The 15092-nt window shown below is 49.5% G+C and overlaps 1 protein-coding gene across 4 annotated transcripts in view; it reads left to right on the top strand.

Moving 5' to 3' along the window:
• Nucleotides 1-5886: 5886 nt before the first annotated feature.
• Kyat1 (kynurenine aminotransferase 1) overlaps nt 5887-15092 on the top strand; it is a 32831-nt gene continuing 23625 nt past the window's right edge. For 3 of the 4 annotated variants that reach the window (XM_057755204.1, XM_057755200.1, XM_057755201.1), the window contains exon 1: nt 6279-6424. The gene's annotated coding sequence lies outside the window, so the exon portion shown is untranslated. Of the gene's footprint in view, nt 5997-6278; nt 6425-15092 lie in introns of those variants that run through there. The other variant, XM_057755203.1, reaches the window with a different exon arrangement.

Here is a 15092-nt window from a genome sequence, read left to right as displayed (position 1 = left end):
CGTGTTAGCATGCATGAGTGATATGTATAGTTGCCTGTAGAGACCAAAAGAGGTGTCAGATGCCCTGGAGCTAAAGTTACAGGCCACATGACATGGGAGCTGGGAACTGAACTCATGGACCAGGAGAGCAGTGTAAGATCTTTACCACTGAACAATCTTTCCTGTTGTGGAATCCTACTTTAACTATGTAAAGATGTGCTGCATTTGTTTAACTTCGTAAAGATATGTTACTTTTGTTTCACCTTGCCTGCCTAAGGCACCCGACTGGTTTAATAAAAAGCTGAATGGCCAATAGCTGGGCAGTAAAGGGTTGGGTGGGGCTGGCAGGCAGAGAGTAAGGAGGAGGAGGAGTCTAGGCTTGAGGGAGAAAGAGAGATACGCTGGGGTCCAGCCAGCTGCCTGCCAGGCAGACATGGAGGAAGCAGGAAAGTAGGGCATACAGAATGAAATAAAAGGTAAAAAGCCCCAAGGCAAAACGCAGATGAAGAGAAACAGGTTAATATAAATTATAAGAGCAAGTGAAGGCCAAGCGGTGGTACATGCCTTTTTTAATCCCAGCACTTGGGAGGCAGAGGCAGGCAGATCTCTGTGTGGGAGGCGGAGCTAGTGGGACAAGCAGACAAGCATAAGATATAAGATAAAGCTGAGCATAAGTAATAAGTCTCCATGTTATGATTTGGCGCTGGTGGTCCAAGAAGGCCTGATACTCTTTCCAGCCCCACTTGGGGAAAGTTTCTACTCAGGCCAGATAGAAAAGGGCAATAACAGACCAAAGAAACTTCCACTGAGTCCAGCATGGCGAACTGGTGAGTTTACTGAGACTGCTTACTGGCTCATGAGCGAGCTCTTGCATCGCAGCATGGCTGCTGGCCTGAAAGCTGTGGAGTGTCCCCTTACACATCCTGTCAAATGCAGCGCCTCTTGAGATCACAGGTTGCCACATGTGGAATATTCCTTTACACTCTGTGAACATATGTTGCTGTGATTGGTTTACTAAAGAAGCTGACTGGCCAATAGCAGGACAGGATAAGGTTAGGTGGGAGAACCAGACTAAGGACACTGGGAAGAAGGGTGGAGTCAGAGGAGTCACCAGCTAGACACACAGAAACAGGAGGTACGAGATGAAAGAGAGGTAATGCCATGTGGCAGAATGCAGATTAATATAAATGGGTTGATTTATGTTGTAAAAGCTAGTAATAAGCCTGAGCAATCAGGTGACCCTTCATAATTAATATTAAGTCTGCGTGTCAGTTATTTGGGAACTGGTGGGTGGGAGAGAAAAGTAGCCTACAGCCACAGCAGGGCTGTATGGTGTGGACGGAGGGGAGTGAGTGACTGGACTATCAGATGAAGGTCTGGTCGCCCCTCACTTCTACCAGGGAATGTACAGTCAGTCTTGTGGGGGACACCTCTGGATACCCACAGCTGCCCTGATTTCAAGATGGTCATCCCAGGTCGTGCCTGGAGGATAGCATAGCACAACAGAGAATTGATCCCCTATTCCACGTGTGACGAGCAGGCCAGGGAAGCCTTTACTTTTGATATCCGGAATCCAAATAGTATGAAACCAGTAGCAAACATGCATCACCTTGTGTATTAAAGAAAAAGTCACCAGGTGGCAGTGAGTTAGAGGCCAGCCTACAGAGTGAGTTCTATGACAGCTGGGGCTATACAGAGAAACCCTGTCTCAAAAAAAGAAAAAAAGAAGGAAGAAAGAAAGAACCCCATGATAACAGTTTGTTCAAAGGTTGGAGCTGGAGTTTCCTGCCTGCTTTTGGGGAGAACTGAGGAGGAGGTAGAGGCAGGGAAGGTTCAGGGAAAGCAAAGGATCTAGCCCCAGGACTGCAGTGTACATGTTCAAGTTCACAACCTCACCTTCTTTCCTAAGGTGCTGGTTGCAACATGTTGCTCACGCTGAGTCTTCGTCAACAGGGGAGAAAGGCCATTGCCAAGATTCGGGTCATGAGATCAACATCATGGGTTTGTTTTGCAGATTACATGACGGTCTCTAAATAAGCCAGTTTTGGGTTTGGAACCTGGGGCAAGAACTCTAAGGGCCTTCCCCACACCAATGTATCCTCAAAACATCCTACAGGGAGCTGGGTATTAAACTGAACCTCTAAAGGTGAGCAATGTTGGCTTTTATCACAGCACTTGGGAGTCCAAGATCAGCCGAGGCTATGTGGTAGGATCCTCTCAATAAATAAAAAAAATATGAAAACCTAAAAAAACTCTTTTTTTAAAAAAAAGAGATGAGTAACCTGAAGTTCAAAGAAATTTACTGTTGGTAAGTGAGCGTGTGGCAGCTATGATTCTAGCCCAGATCTGAATAGAGATCAAGTCTTTATTTATTCATTTGTTTATTTATTATTTTTGCTTGCTTGCTTGGTTTAGTTTTTGTTTTTCAAACCAGAGTTTCACTATTTAGCCCTGGCTCTTCTGGAACTCGCTCCTCGAACTCACAGAGATCCTCCTGCCTCTGCCTCCTGAATGTCACCACCGCCCGGCTGAGACTCAGATCTTCAATTGTGCACTTACTGACTGTTGTCTCCTTTTCCAAGGGCAGGCAAAGAACCTCGGCCTACACATGTGCACATGGTCAGTGCTTGGGAAGCATCCTGCCTTGCCAGCTTCTCACACTCACCACACCCAGGTCAGCACCCAAGCTCCGAGAAGGCCTGCAGCACAAGAAGACACGGTGGTAGCACACACGTAAAGTCCCAGCACATAGAGGTCTGAGTGGGAGACTAGGTCCAGGCCTGCCTGGGCTTACAGGGAGACCCTGTCTCACAAAACTGAAAAGAACAAAGAAAAACAACACCAAAACAAAGATACCATTCGACCAGAATTTTCTGACCAACACGACCAGAGACTGCTTAGCAGTGTGTCAGCAGCAGGCACTGAGAAGACCTGAGAGAAAAATAAACAGTTTCCAAATAAAATCCTTGGACTGAAAGAGCACAGCCAGCAGATGCCACTCAACTGCCCAACACACTGCAGAATATCCTCTGTCCCTGCGTTAAGGACCCAAAGGATATGGTTCTGACCTTTGCTCCTCTTGGGGAAGGCTGCTGAGTAAGGCTGAGACTCTGCTCTGCTACCTGCATGTTGGCTGTCCTGCTAAGGCTGACCCTGACCATCTGTGCAGAGTTGATATCTCCCTTGACATCATGGATGCTGCAATACTAGAAGGCAACTTTTGCAGTCTTGAAGCCAGACCCTGCTGGGGATCTAGGAACCAACCTTAGACCCAGACCAGTTAATGGTCTTTGTGGAGTTAGTGGAGGCTTCTGGAGAGTAAGTGTCCCTGGGGCACAAACAGTGGGAGGAGTGATCTCAGCATGAGGCAGACGAGCCATCCAAAGAATGCTGCCCCTGGAGGTGGGAAGTGGCAAGGGAGGAGTAACAGTGCTGGGACAAGGACTTCCACTTAAAACCAAGGACACACTCTCCACAATGAGTAAGTGCTCCAGGATCACCACACAGGGAGCACTCTGTTCTGCACTTTGCCCAGAGACAAGGTGGTAATGTAGGGTAAAAGGGCCAGCCAAAGAAACACACCCTGGTTCTGAGACCCGCGCCAGTGAAAGAAATGCTTTAGCCCCGAACCCAGACCCAAAGAAATGCACCCTGTCTCTGAAACCAGTGCCAAAGAAACATACTTTGTCCCTAGACTTAGAGTCTGTGAAAGAAATATGCCCTGGCCCCAAAACTAGAGCCAAAAACCTCAAAAGGCCAGTGAAAGAAACACAGTTTGGCCCTAAAATCAGCCATTTCTGGCCCTGATAAACTAAACTAACCAATCCCTCCTCTCTCTGGAAAAACTCCACCCCTAAGAAGTCCTATATAAGTCCCTCTGCCTCTTCAGGTTCTGGCTGCTCTTCTTCCACCTTGGTAGAGGCAGTCACTCTCATGGATTCTTCCCTCCCAATAAATCTCTTGAACAAGGTTTGGTTGAAGACCTTTTGCTGGAGCATAGCACAGCGGGATTGTAACATTTTCTCTGGAGAAGCCCTCCCCTAGCAGGGAAGTCAGAAGCACAGTCTAATGGAGCAGGACTGTAATAGTTTTCATGGGGGAAATTTCCCCTAGCAGAGCAGAGCCAAGTTGTAGCAACTTGGCTGGGAAGCCCTCTCCTGCAGGAGCAGAGCTGTCACCGCGGGGAAACCTTCCCTAGAGCAGGGCTGTAAACTGCTATACTTACTATGACCTCTGCTATTCCCTGGCCCCCGACTGCCAGGATCCCTTTCCTTCTGAACTGTCCACTTCTGATGTAAAGTGTAAAATAGATGCTTCTGTAGACCTGGGAAGGACAGCAGAAACAGCCGGAGTTGGGAGTGTGGCCCAGCCACAGGAAAGGCCAAAGTACTGACAGGAGATAGCCACAAAGGGGGTGACACATTCTGGGGCCTGCATGGGTCCAAGAGGGATTATAGAACATGCGGTAACTGGGGGATCCAGTTTGTGGCTGGGGGGCAGTGCAAGCACCCAGAAGTTGATATGAGTGGCCAGCGGCAAAGCACCTAGAGCCAGAAAGATACAGAAGCTGTCCAGGCCACCTCTGCACTGCCTCCTCCTCAGTCAGGACTGGGACACCTGCTGAGGCCGTGCAATCACTTGCTCACAGTAGAGGGACCAGAACTGAGGCTCCAGACTCACATGCTCCTCCAGTGCCCCTCTTCCTGGAAGTGTCCCTCGGCAACCCTGTCCATGCATCCATGCATCCTCTCCTCTGGACTACCATGGGGCTCTTTCTGTCCTAACAGTGTTCAGTCCTCAGCTTCTATGGCCTGATGTCTGTCTCCCCTCAGACTGCGGTGCTGAGGAGGCCAGGGACACATTTCCTAGCATAAATGCCAGTCCAAGGCAGAACATTATGGCAGGGCAGGTGAGTGAGGCCAGGGATGGAGAGGTGGCGAGCGAGACTCCAGGTACCCATGTGGAGCCCATCTGGGTCCTTCTGGGGTCTTTGCCTATTAGGCTGTGCCTCGGTGTCCCCACATGAAAACCTGGAATCACTTTTGGTTCCTCCCTTGAAGCTCCTTCAAGCAGCAAGTAAACCCACTACCTGCCCACATCCTGACTCACAGGGCAATCCCTCGAAGCCCCCACTCTCTACAACCCGCCTTCTAACCTGTGTCCTCAGCAGACAAAAGCAACACTGGGAGGGAGGAGGGCCATCACAACGTTTCTTGATCTCCTATCCTATGCCCTACAGACCCTAGGAGGCAAGAAGGTCCTGAGTATCAACACCCCTCAACCCCAACAAGCTATAGGACTGGGAAGACTGGGAAGACAGGGAGTCAAGTCACCATCACCCCAGTATCTCCTCCACAGTCCTTGCTTCCTTCCCCTGGGCTGCCACAGGAGAACTTAACCTCACTGATAAGTGTGTCTCGATCATTTTCACTGTCCCAAACCTATGACCACACTTAAATTCTGCTTCCCTTCCTCCAGTGCTGTCTGCTACTCTGTGTGCTCCTGAGAACAGAACACAGTCAACTGGGGTTAAAGGGATCATCGCCCCCTTTCCAAGGTGGAAGGTCTTTTAAAACTTTCAGGTCTTACATCCCGTTTTTCACAATTTAGCTTCCAATTTCATTGTGTTTTTTCAGACTGGGAGCATCTTTGCCGACCTCCGGCACATCTTCACGGATCTGATACTCCTTCCCGCTGCTGGATGCACAAGACGGGCAGAACCAACTGGAGTTTCACATCAAGAACCGGTAGTTCGGGGAACCCCAGTCCAAAGACCGAAGTCCCTAAAGCGGGTGATCCTGCCCCCACGGCAGAGAAGTGTCCCGCAGATCAGGAAGAGGGAGGGGTCCAAGGAAAGAGACTGGCGCCGGGAAGCCCAAGGCTGAGAACCGGGAGAGCTGCTGATGGGGGTGCTGTCCAGAGAACGCCCAGCGGGACCCACAGGGAAGCAGACGCGGGCGCGTGTCTGTGTGGACCAGGGCAGCAAGTGGGATGTGGGAAGCGCAGCGGAAACTCGGGTGAGAGGCGCGTGCGGAGGCCGAGCGCAAGTGAGTGGGTTCCGTGAGGTGACAGCGCGCGTCGCTTTCCCCACCGGACCCACTCGCCTGGGCCCGCCGCTCCCGGCCGCACGTCCTGATTCCCGCTTCTCATAGCCGCTCACGCGGTAGGTCTTTGGCGCCTTGTTTTGTTTGCCCGTCACTGTACCGCTTCCTAGGTATCCGCCCCGGAAGTGATGTCACCGGGCGCAAACGGGGGCCGCCGGGGGTGGGGAGGGTGTCACCCTGTTTTTAAAGGGAACGTAGAGTTTCCCGCAGCTTCTGAGGGTGTTCTTGGCGCCATGTTGCTTCTGGGCAGAAGTAGAGCATTTAGGGCTCCGCCTCTTTAAAGGAACAGACGTTTGCAACCTTGGGACTACATTTGGGGTCGCAGTTCTTCGCTGAAGCAGGTCAGTACCTGGTCGCGGTGCGAGGTTTTACCGAGATCGTGTGTTGAAGCCGGCAGGTTCTCCAGAGGGTTCTGAGTGCTGTGAGCCTAGATGCATGTGCTGCTGTTTGTGTGTGATGTGTAGCTTCGCTGAAAGAAGGCTTGGTCCCCCGGGAAACACTTACGCGCGCGGTTGGCAGCTCTGCACTGCCGTGGGACCAGTCTAGCTAGCTCTCTCTGCATCCGCATCCACTCGCCCAAGGTAGCCCTGGCCAAGAAGATGAAGACTGCGGTTACGGAGAATTCCCGGCAGAGCTGGCGCCAATAACAGTCTCCGTGCGTTCTTCTGACGATTCCCAGGCTGACAGTAGTCATGGCAATTGGGTTAAAGTACTAATGTGAGACAACTTCCAAGATACTTAGGGACAGAAAGTGTAGCCTTCAGTCCTGCTGCCGTTCGAGTGTTCGCGTACACGCCAGCTTTCTACTAATATGCACACGTTGTTAATTTAACAAGGCTAGGAATTTAACGACTGTGTGCGCGGTTTGATTCTTCAAAAGGAAGAGGTGAAATTATCTGCTGAGCCAATGCCCAGGTTCGGGGCTCCTCTTAACGGTCTTGTTTCCCTCTAATAAAGGAGGCGACAGGATAGGGGAAGTTAAAGGATTTAGCTAGGGTATTAGGGAAGAAGGAACTGGAATTTGAATACAGGGGCTTTTAACCTGCTTTGGTCAGATGTGCACAACCCACATACCTCCAGACATAGCACAGACATGCAGCGTGAATTGTTGGACAAAGGGGTCTGACAGGAAGAGCCATTTGACTAGCCAAGGGAGAGGATGAACAGAACAGCGACAGAGCCCACGATAAAGTCCTGGTCATTTTCCACCCTGGAGTCGGTAGACCTGGGCCATCGTCCATTAACAGATATGACCACTGCGGTAGACACCAAGTCGCCCCACACTTCCACATTTTCGTACACCTCAGCCCTATTTTCCGGTGGGCGAGGCACCGAGTTTGGAAAGCAGATCTACACAGGCCCTCACTCCCTTCCCACCCATCCACAGGAGGCATGGAGAACACCACATCCCTCCGTCCGCTTCCTGGGAGCATCAAAGTCTGCACACTAGTCTAGGGCTGAACAGACATGTACTGTTCCCATCCCATGATTCTATGAGAGCAGTCAGCTCCTGTGTCGAAAACCCATGCAGAGGACAAAGAACCAGACTGGGTGGAGTCAGAGGGGACTTCTAGTGACCTTTCATCTGTGATAGAGAAGTCTATAGAATGACTGCCCAGCATTCCCTGAGGGTCCCACGTGACTGGAAAAGTGCCTGTCATCAGAGCAAGTGCAGGTTGGAGACCTGCAGGCTGGCCTCAATGCACACCTTCCTTTATGGACAAGCCTCAGGTGCACTCCACTTCACCTCCCTAACCTCAGGACCTGGCTCCTGATTACCAGTCCGGATGGGGGTGACAGAAGACCATAGGAGGCTTCAGAGCAATGACATGTTCTCTACCTTGCCCACCTGCAAGGTCTTTGCAGTCTGTCCCCAGAGCAACAAATAAAGGTGTCACATCTCAGGAGGAGGGGCTCTTGGCTTCCTGGTTGTTGTTACTGGCTGAGTTTTCAAATTTCCAAAGAACAGGGACACTTAAGCTTTTTTTTTTTTTTTTTTTTTTAAATATTTATTTATTTATTATTTATACAGTTAGCCAGAAGAGGGTACCAGACCTCATTACAGATGGTTGTGGGCCACCATGTGGTTGCTGGGAATTGAACTCAGGACCTTTGGAAGAGCAGGCAATGCTCTTAACCGCTGAGCCATCTCTCCAGCCCCCTTAAGCTTTTTTTTTTTAAAAAAAAAAAGGCCTGCTCCTGCCTCTGTGACCAACAGGCCAAGTCACCTCAGCTTAGCAGGAGAGGGGTTCATTAGGCCTATCCCAGCAGACGCTGGACCTGAAGGACTCCTGGAGGACCCAGGGAGCCCCTGAAAGTTTCCCACCTCCTTACCCAGGGGTGGAAGCGTGAGCTGGGAACTTCCTGTCCTTTGCTGGGACTCTGACTTTGGGTAAATTCCTTACCTGATTCAATCCTCAGCTTCTCTACCTACACAATTGGCAGGCCCCTACCTCCCTGTTATGTAGAACTGCCCAGGGAGTGAGATTTCAGTTTTGGATCTGCAACCTTACAAAGGGAACAAGAAACAACAAGAAACAAACTGCCTGCTGTTTGTCACACCTGGCTTTGCTACAGGTCCCTGTGGGCTGGGAACCTTTAGTCAGAGCTGCAGAAGTCATGGCTTTCTCCTCAGCCCAGTCCAGGGTCAAAGAGCCTGGGTCTCCATTCTTGTGTTGTTTAGTTCTTAGGCCAGCATTTCCCTTGGGAATGTCTATATTATGGGAGCTCTTTTTTATTGTTTAAAAGCTGGGGCGGGGGAAGGGGAGGCTGGGCCAGGCATTCATTGGTGGTGTACACCTTTAATCCCAGCACTTGGAGACAGAGTCAGGCGAATCTCTGTGAGTTCTAGGCCAGCCTGGTCTACAGAGTGAGTTTCAGGACAGCCAAGGCTACACAGAAATACCCTGTCTTGGGAGGGGTATAGTGGGGGAAAAAAATCTTGTGTTATGAAATAGATTTTTTTAAAGATTTATTTTTAATTTTAATAGTTTGTGATTGTATCACTGTGTGTTTTTGTTTGTGTGTGTGTGTGTACATGGGTATAGATGCTTGTGGAGGCATCAGATCTCCCTGGAAGCTGTAGTTACAGGCAGTTGTGAGCCACCGGGTGTGGGTGCTAGGATCAAATTTAGGTCTACTGCAAAAGCAGTGTGGCTCTTAACCACTGAGCCGTCTCCCTAGTCCTGTGGAATAGGTTTCTGAGGAAAGTTTGTAGGTTTCAGAGGTAATTGGTTTCTTGCTAGCTAACTGCAGGTTACAGCATGCATATAAGGAGCATGACGTGTCATGGGTTAGACTATCTGTGGTGCTGGGGATCAAGTCCAGGCCTTTGTCCTTGCTGTGCTGATTCTTTATCATGCTCCAGATGGGTAAACTGAGCCTATAGGCTGTGCCCTGGGGATCCATGTTCCATAGTTAATTTAATGGTGGAGCTGAGTCATTTAATCTTTGGAGCCTGTTCTGGAACTTGCTCTGTAGGCCAGGTTGGCCTCAAACTCATAGAGATCCACCTGCCTCTGCCTCCTGAGTGCTGGGATTAAGGCATGCACCACCACCACCACTCAGCAAAAGGCAGGGTTTTATTTTGTTTGTTTTAGTTTTTTTTTTTTTTTTTTTTGGTTTTTTTCGAGACAGGGTTTCTCTGTGGTTTTGGAGCCTGTCCTGGAACTAGCTCTTGTAGACCAGGCTGGTCTCGAACTCACAGAGATCCGCCTGCCTCTGCCTCCCGAGTGCTGGGATTAAAGGCGTGCGCCACCACCGCCCGGCTGTTTTAGTTTTTGAAGAGGCTTTATTTTTTCAAAGCCAGCCTTATAAGCTGGGCATGGAAACTCATGCCCACAATCATGTTTGGGAAGCTAAGGGGATTCAGTGAGTTCCAGACCGGCCTGGGCTACAGGCTGAATGAGACTGTCTCAGAATAGCCAATTAAATAGATAAATAAAACCCCACAGAGGATGGGAGGGGGCTCTTGTCCGAAGTCTGTGTTGCCAGGGAGCAGACTTAGTGTTGGCTCATATAGGTGAGTGCTATGTGTTTTCAGACTGGTGACCCACAGTAAGGGGTAGTGCCAGAGGTACACATATGCCCCTAAGGATCACTTAGTCACGAGGGACTCTTTAGTGCTGCAAATCTCATTAGTCCACTGGGCTGCTGTTGTACTATTGCCCACGTGCAGTTTCTGGCATGTTACACAATGGACATGTTAGGTGGGCGGCTGCTCCAGGCCATCTTGCTGATTGCCAGACCCCTTCACAGTCAGCTTCCATGCACACCAGGGCACAAGTGCACACCCGTGCCAATGCATAGCTAGTCCCTTGTGAGTTCAGAGGGAGGTCTGGGCAGCGGCTTTAAGAAGAAGCAGAGCTGGGCAGAGTCCAGCGAAGTGAATGGCATGGGATGCATGAAAGGCATCGGGCAGAGCTGGCACCCCTGTGGGTCAGGTCATGCCTAAAGCAAAGAATCTGTATGTCCTAACGAAAGGAGAACATGGAGGCTGCAGAGCCAGGGCTCATCCAACCCGAGGCCGGCTGAGGTGGCTCTGTACCAGTGTCAACATTCCAGTGTCAACACTCTCTACCGTCCAAGCATGTCCAGTGGGGTCAGCAGTCAGGGCACAGCTGACATCAGCACCAAGTTTTTGGAGCATGCCTGGTGTCCGAGGGTCACCCATATACTTTCTGGTGAGGCTTCTGGCCATTAGCTGTCCAGGCTCAGGGAGGTGTGGAGGGGGGAGGGCACCTGCTGCCAGCACCTGGCCTGACATTGACGTCTCACATTGTAGATGCTTAGGAGACACAGTTTGTAGAAAGGTGTTGTAAAGGTCACATGGTGCCCCTCTGATCCCTGCCCTGGTGGAATTGTCTCCTTAGTGTACCTAAGCACCTTAGCTGCCCCCACAGCAAAACTTCTCTGCGAATTGTTTGTTTGAGACAGAGTATCTCCGTGTAGCCCTGACTAGCCTGGAACTTGCTGTGTAGACCAGGTTGACTTCAAGATCACAGAGATCCACTTGCTTAGCATCCCAAATGCTGGGATTAAAGGTGTATACCATGTGCCGGGCCATGGTGGCACACATCTTTAATCCCAGAATTTGGGAGGCAGAGGCAGGCAAATCTCTGTGAGTTTGAGGTCAGGCTCAACTCTACAAGAGCTAGTTCCAGGACAGCTAGGGCTGTTACACAGAGAAACTCAGTCTCGAAAAAAACAAAACAAAACAAAACAAAACAAAAAAAGCTGTGCACCCCCACACCTGGCTCTATTTTATTTACTTAGATATTTCTAGTTTGTGTGTTTAAGTGTTTTTGTCTGCAGGATATCTGTGCTCTTTATTCCCCCCCACTGGCCACTCAGACACAAATAATCACACAGAAACTATATTAATTAAAACACTGTTTGGCCAATAGCTTAAGTGTATTTCTAGCTAGCTCTTACATATTAAATTAACCCATTTCTATTAATCTGTGAAGCACCACGAGGCTGTGGCCTGCCTGTAAGGTTCTGACTAGGGACTGGCGGCTTTCTCCTTCAGCAGCTACATGGCATCTCTCTGACTCCGCCTACTTTCTGTGTCTCTGTTTGGATTTCCCACATGGCTTTGCTTTGCTAAGCCATTGGCTGAAACAGCTATATTCATTAACCAATGGTAATAAAACATATTCACAGCATACAGAGGGGAATTCACATCAGATATCTATCTTAGGGTTTCTGTTGCTGTGATGAAACACCATGAAAAACAAGTTGGGGAGGAAAGGGTTTATTGGGATTACATTTCCATATTGCTGTTCATTATTGAGGGAAGTCGGACAGGAACCTGGAGGCAGGAACTGTTGCAGAGGCCTTGGAGGGGTGCTGCTTACTGACCTGCTCCTCACGCCTTGCTCAGACCACTTTCTGATAGAACCCAGAACAGCCTGATAAGGGGTGGCATTACCCACGATGGGCTGGGCCCTCCCCCATCAGTCACTGATTAAGCAAACACCCTCTCAGGAGTCAGGCAGGTGGATTTCTTTTTTTTTTTTTTTTTTTTTTTTTTTTTTTTTTTAAATATTTATTTATTTTATTATGTATACAATATTCTGTCTGTGTGTATGCCTGAAGGCCAGAAGAGGGCGCCAGACCTCTTTACAGATGGTTGTAAGCCACCATGTGGTTGCTGGGAATTGAACTCAGGACCTTTGGAAGAGCAGGCAATGCTCTTAACCACTGAGCCATCTCTCCAGCCCCAGGCAGGTGGATTTCTGTAGGCAGAGTTTTCTGTCCCTCCAGTCTGCTCCCAGATAACCACACAGACTTATTTATTATAAATGCTTAGCCAATAACTTAGACTTGCCTCCAGTCAGCTCTTACAACTTAAATTAACCCATATTTCTTATCTAGCCTCTTTTAGCATGGCATGTTCATCTTTCTTCTCTCTGCATCTCCTGGCATCCTTTCCCAATCCACCCTCCTTCTTCCAAGAGTTCTCCCTGCCCTGAAAATCCTACCCAGCTATCAACTAGTAAGCTCTTCGTTAACCAATGAGAGTAATGCATATTTACAGTGTAGAAAAAGATTATTCCACAGCAGACCTCTGTGAGTTAGAGGCCAACCTGGTCCACAAAGTGAGTTCCAGGACAGCCCTGGAGAAACCTTGTCTAGAAATAAAGAAAAAAGCCCCCTATAGGCCTGCCTGCAGACTGATCAAATTGAGGTATTTTCTCAATTGAGGCTTCCTCCTCTCCAGTGACTCTAGCTTGTGTCAAGTTAACATAAAATTAGCCAGAAAAATGTCTGTGCACCATGTGCATGCAGTGTCCACAGACAACAGAAGAGGACTCTAGTGCCCAGGAACTAGAGTTATAGACGATTGTGAGACACCATGTGGGTGCTAGGAACCAACCCAGGTCCTCTGAAAGAGCAGCCAATGCTCTTAACTTCCAAGACATCACTCCAGCCCTTATTTTATTTTCTATTTATTTGGGGGGTTTGTTCCTTTTTTTTTTTTTTCAGACAGGTTCACTTTGTGGATCAGGCTGGTCTCGAATTCACAGAGTTCTGCCTGCCTCTGTTTCCCAAACTGGTATTAAAGACATAAGCCACCACCACCTGGCCACTTAAAATTTTTAATTCTCTCTCTCTCTCTCTCTCTCTCTCTCTCTCTCTCTCTCTCTGTGTGTGTGTGTGTGTGTGTGTGTGTGTGTGTGTGTGTGGTCAGAGGTCAGATGAAGGTGTCAGATCCCCTGGATCTGGAGTTACAGATATCTGTGAGTCATCTGGCTTGGGTGCTAAGAAACCAAAGTTAGGTCCTCTGAAAGAGCACCATGCACTCCTAACCTCTGAGCTGTCTCTGCCTCCCTCTCTACCCCACCCTTCCCGCCCCACGCCTACCCTGTGGATTTTACCTCCCATCAGATTCTTCATGGTTCTGAGGAAATGCTCACGCTTTTGCCATTGTCACCACAATCCAGTTGTGGCCAAAAGTCACCCGGCCTGTGGCTGTCGTTCCTCATTCACGCCTCACTACCCTACCCCCTCCAACCTCAGGCCCCCATTCATCTTCTTCAAGTGTCTGGGAGCCCTTACTGTGGACAGAGCCTGGATCCGCTCATGCCACACAAATGTTCTACGAACAAACCCTATCTCTGGCACTATGGTCTAATTTTTTTTTTTTTTTTTTCAAAAAAATCAGGAGACTTAAAAGATAGCTCAGTTGGCATAGTGTTCGCTGCATAAGCATGAGGACTTGAGTTTGATTCCCAGTTCTGGTGAGAGAATAAACCTGGCACACCTGTGGTGCCTCCTGGAAACAAGGAAGAGGGTTCCTGAGGATTGACACCCAAAGCTATCCTCTAGCCCACACACACAGCCACACGCTGCTCCTGGGCCCACATGAACAAACACACTGAACACACACTCACAGATCAAACTGTATGCAAGTCTACGAGTCTCCAAAGCCAGTGTTTATAATTCAGTAGTCTCTTGAGACGTTCTTCAGCACAGCCATTCCTTCGTCATAAGCAGCCCTCACTGCCCCACTCTGACTAGAGCAGGTTGCTGGGGTCCAGACGCAGTTAAACAGCGCTGTTCTCAACGACACAGTTCAGATGTCCGTAGCCATGGGTTAATCACTGGCAGTTGTGTAACATGAACTTTGTAGTTCGTTCCTCCCCCTTGGATCTCAGTAGGAATGACAGGTTGTGGAATAACAGGTTGCGTGTAAGTGGCAACCAGTCCTCTCATGCCCCTGCCCCCGTGCCGGCTGCCGATTAGTCACTGTATTCATTCAGGGACAGCCAGCGAAGCGTGCTGTCACCAAGTGATGAAACCAGCTAACCCACGTAGTGTCTCACGCAGTGGGTTATCGGAAGAGCGTTAGCCAGCAGAGACACAAGTACGGACAAGCGAGGGACCAGGATGTGGCAGTCGCATTTGCATGGGACCGAGTGGATGAAGGAAGGAAGAAGAGCTGACACTACAGGAGCACTGTAGCTGTCTCTATCAAAACTTCCGGCTGCAGTGAGGGGAGCTTCCCAGATGGACACGACTAACAGCAGAGAGAAAGCTGTTCTCAGGATGGAGAGGTCCCAGAGAAGGGCCTGCAACATGCCAGTCAAGGGCCCTACACTGAACCATGTAATCACTTCCTGTCCCCCTGTCCACATCGGGTGAGCAGCCACCTCTACATTGGTTGGGTTCTAGAGTCATCATATAAAAGGGATCAGGCAGTGTGTGGCCTTGTGTGACTGGTATCTTTCACTCAGTATAATCGGATTTTTCTCTGGGTCGTGAGCTTACAGATAACGACACGGAGCTCAGCTTAGGCTTGTCCCACTAGCTCTTGTTTGTTTGTTTTTGTTTTTTGAGACAGGGTTTCTCTGTAGCTTTGGAGGCTGTCCTGGACTAGCTCTTGTAGACCAGGCTGGCCTCGAACTCACAGAGATCCGCCTGCCTCTGCCTCCCGAGTGCTGGGATTAAAGGCGTGCGCCACCACCGCCCGGCCCCACTAGCTCTTATAACTTAAATTAACAT

This window comes from Chionomys nivalis, chromosome 22, assembly GCF_950005125.1.
Source record: "Chionomys nivalis chromosome 22, mChiNiv1.1, whole genome shotgun sequence".
NCBI lineage: Eukaryota > Metazoa > Chordata > Mammalia > Rodentia > Cricetidae > Chionomys > Chionomys nivalis.
The sequence above is the reverse complement of the archived record's forward strand: the minus strand, read 5'-3'. Positions and strand labels throughout refer to the sequence as shown.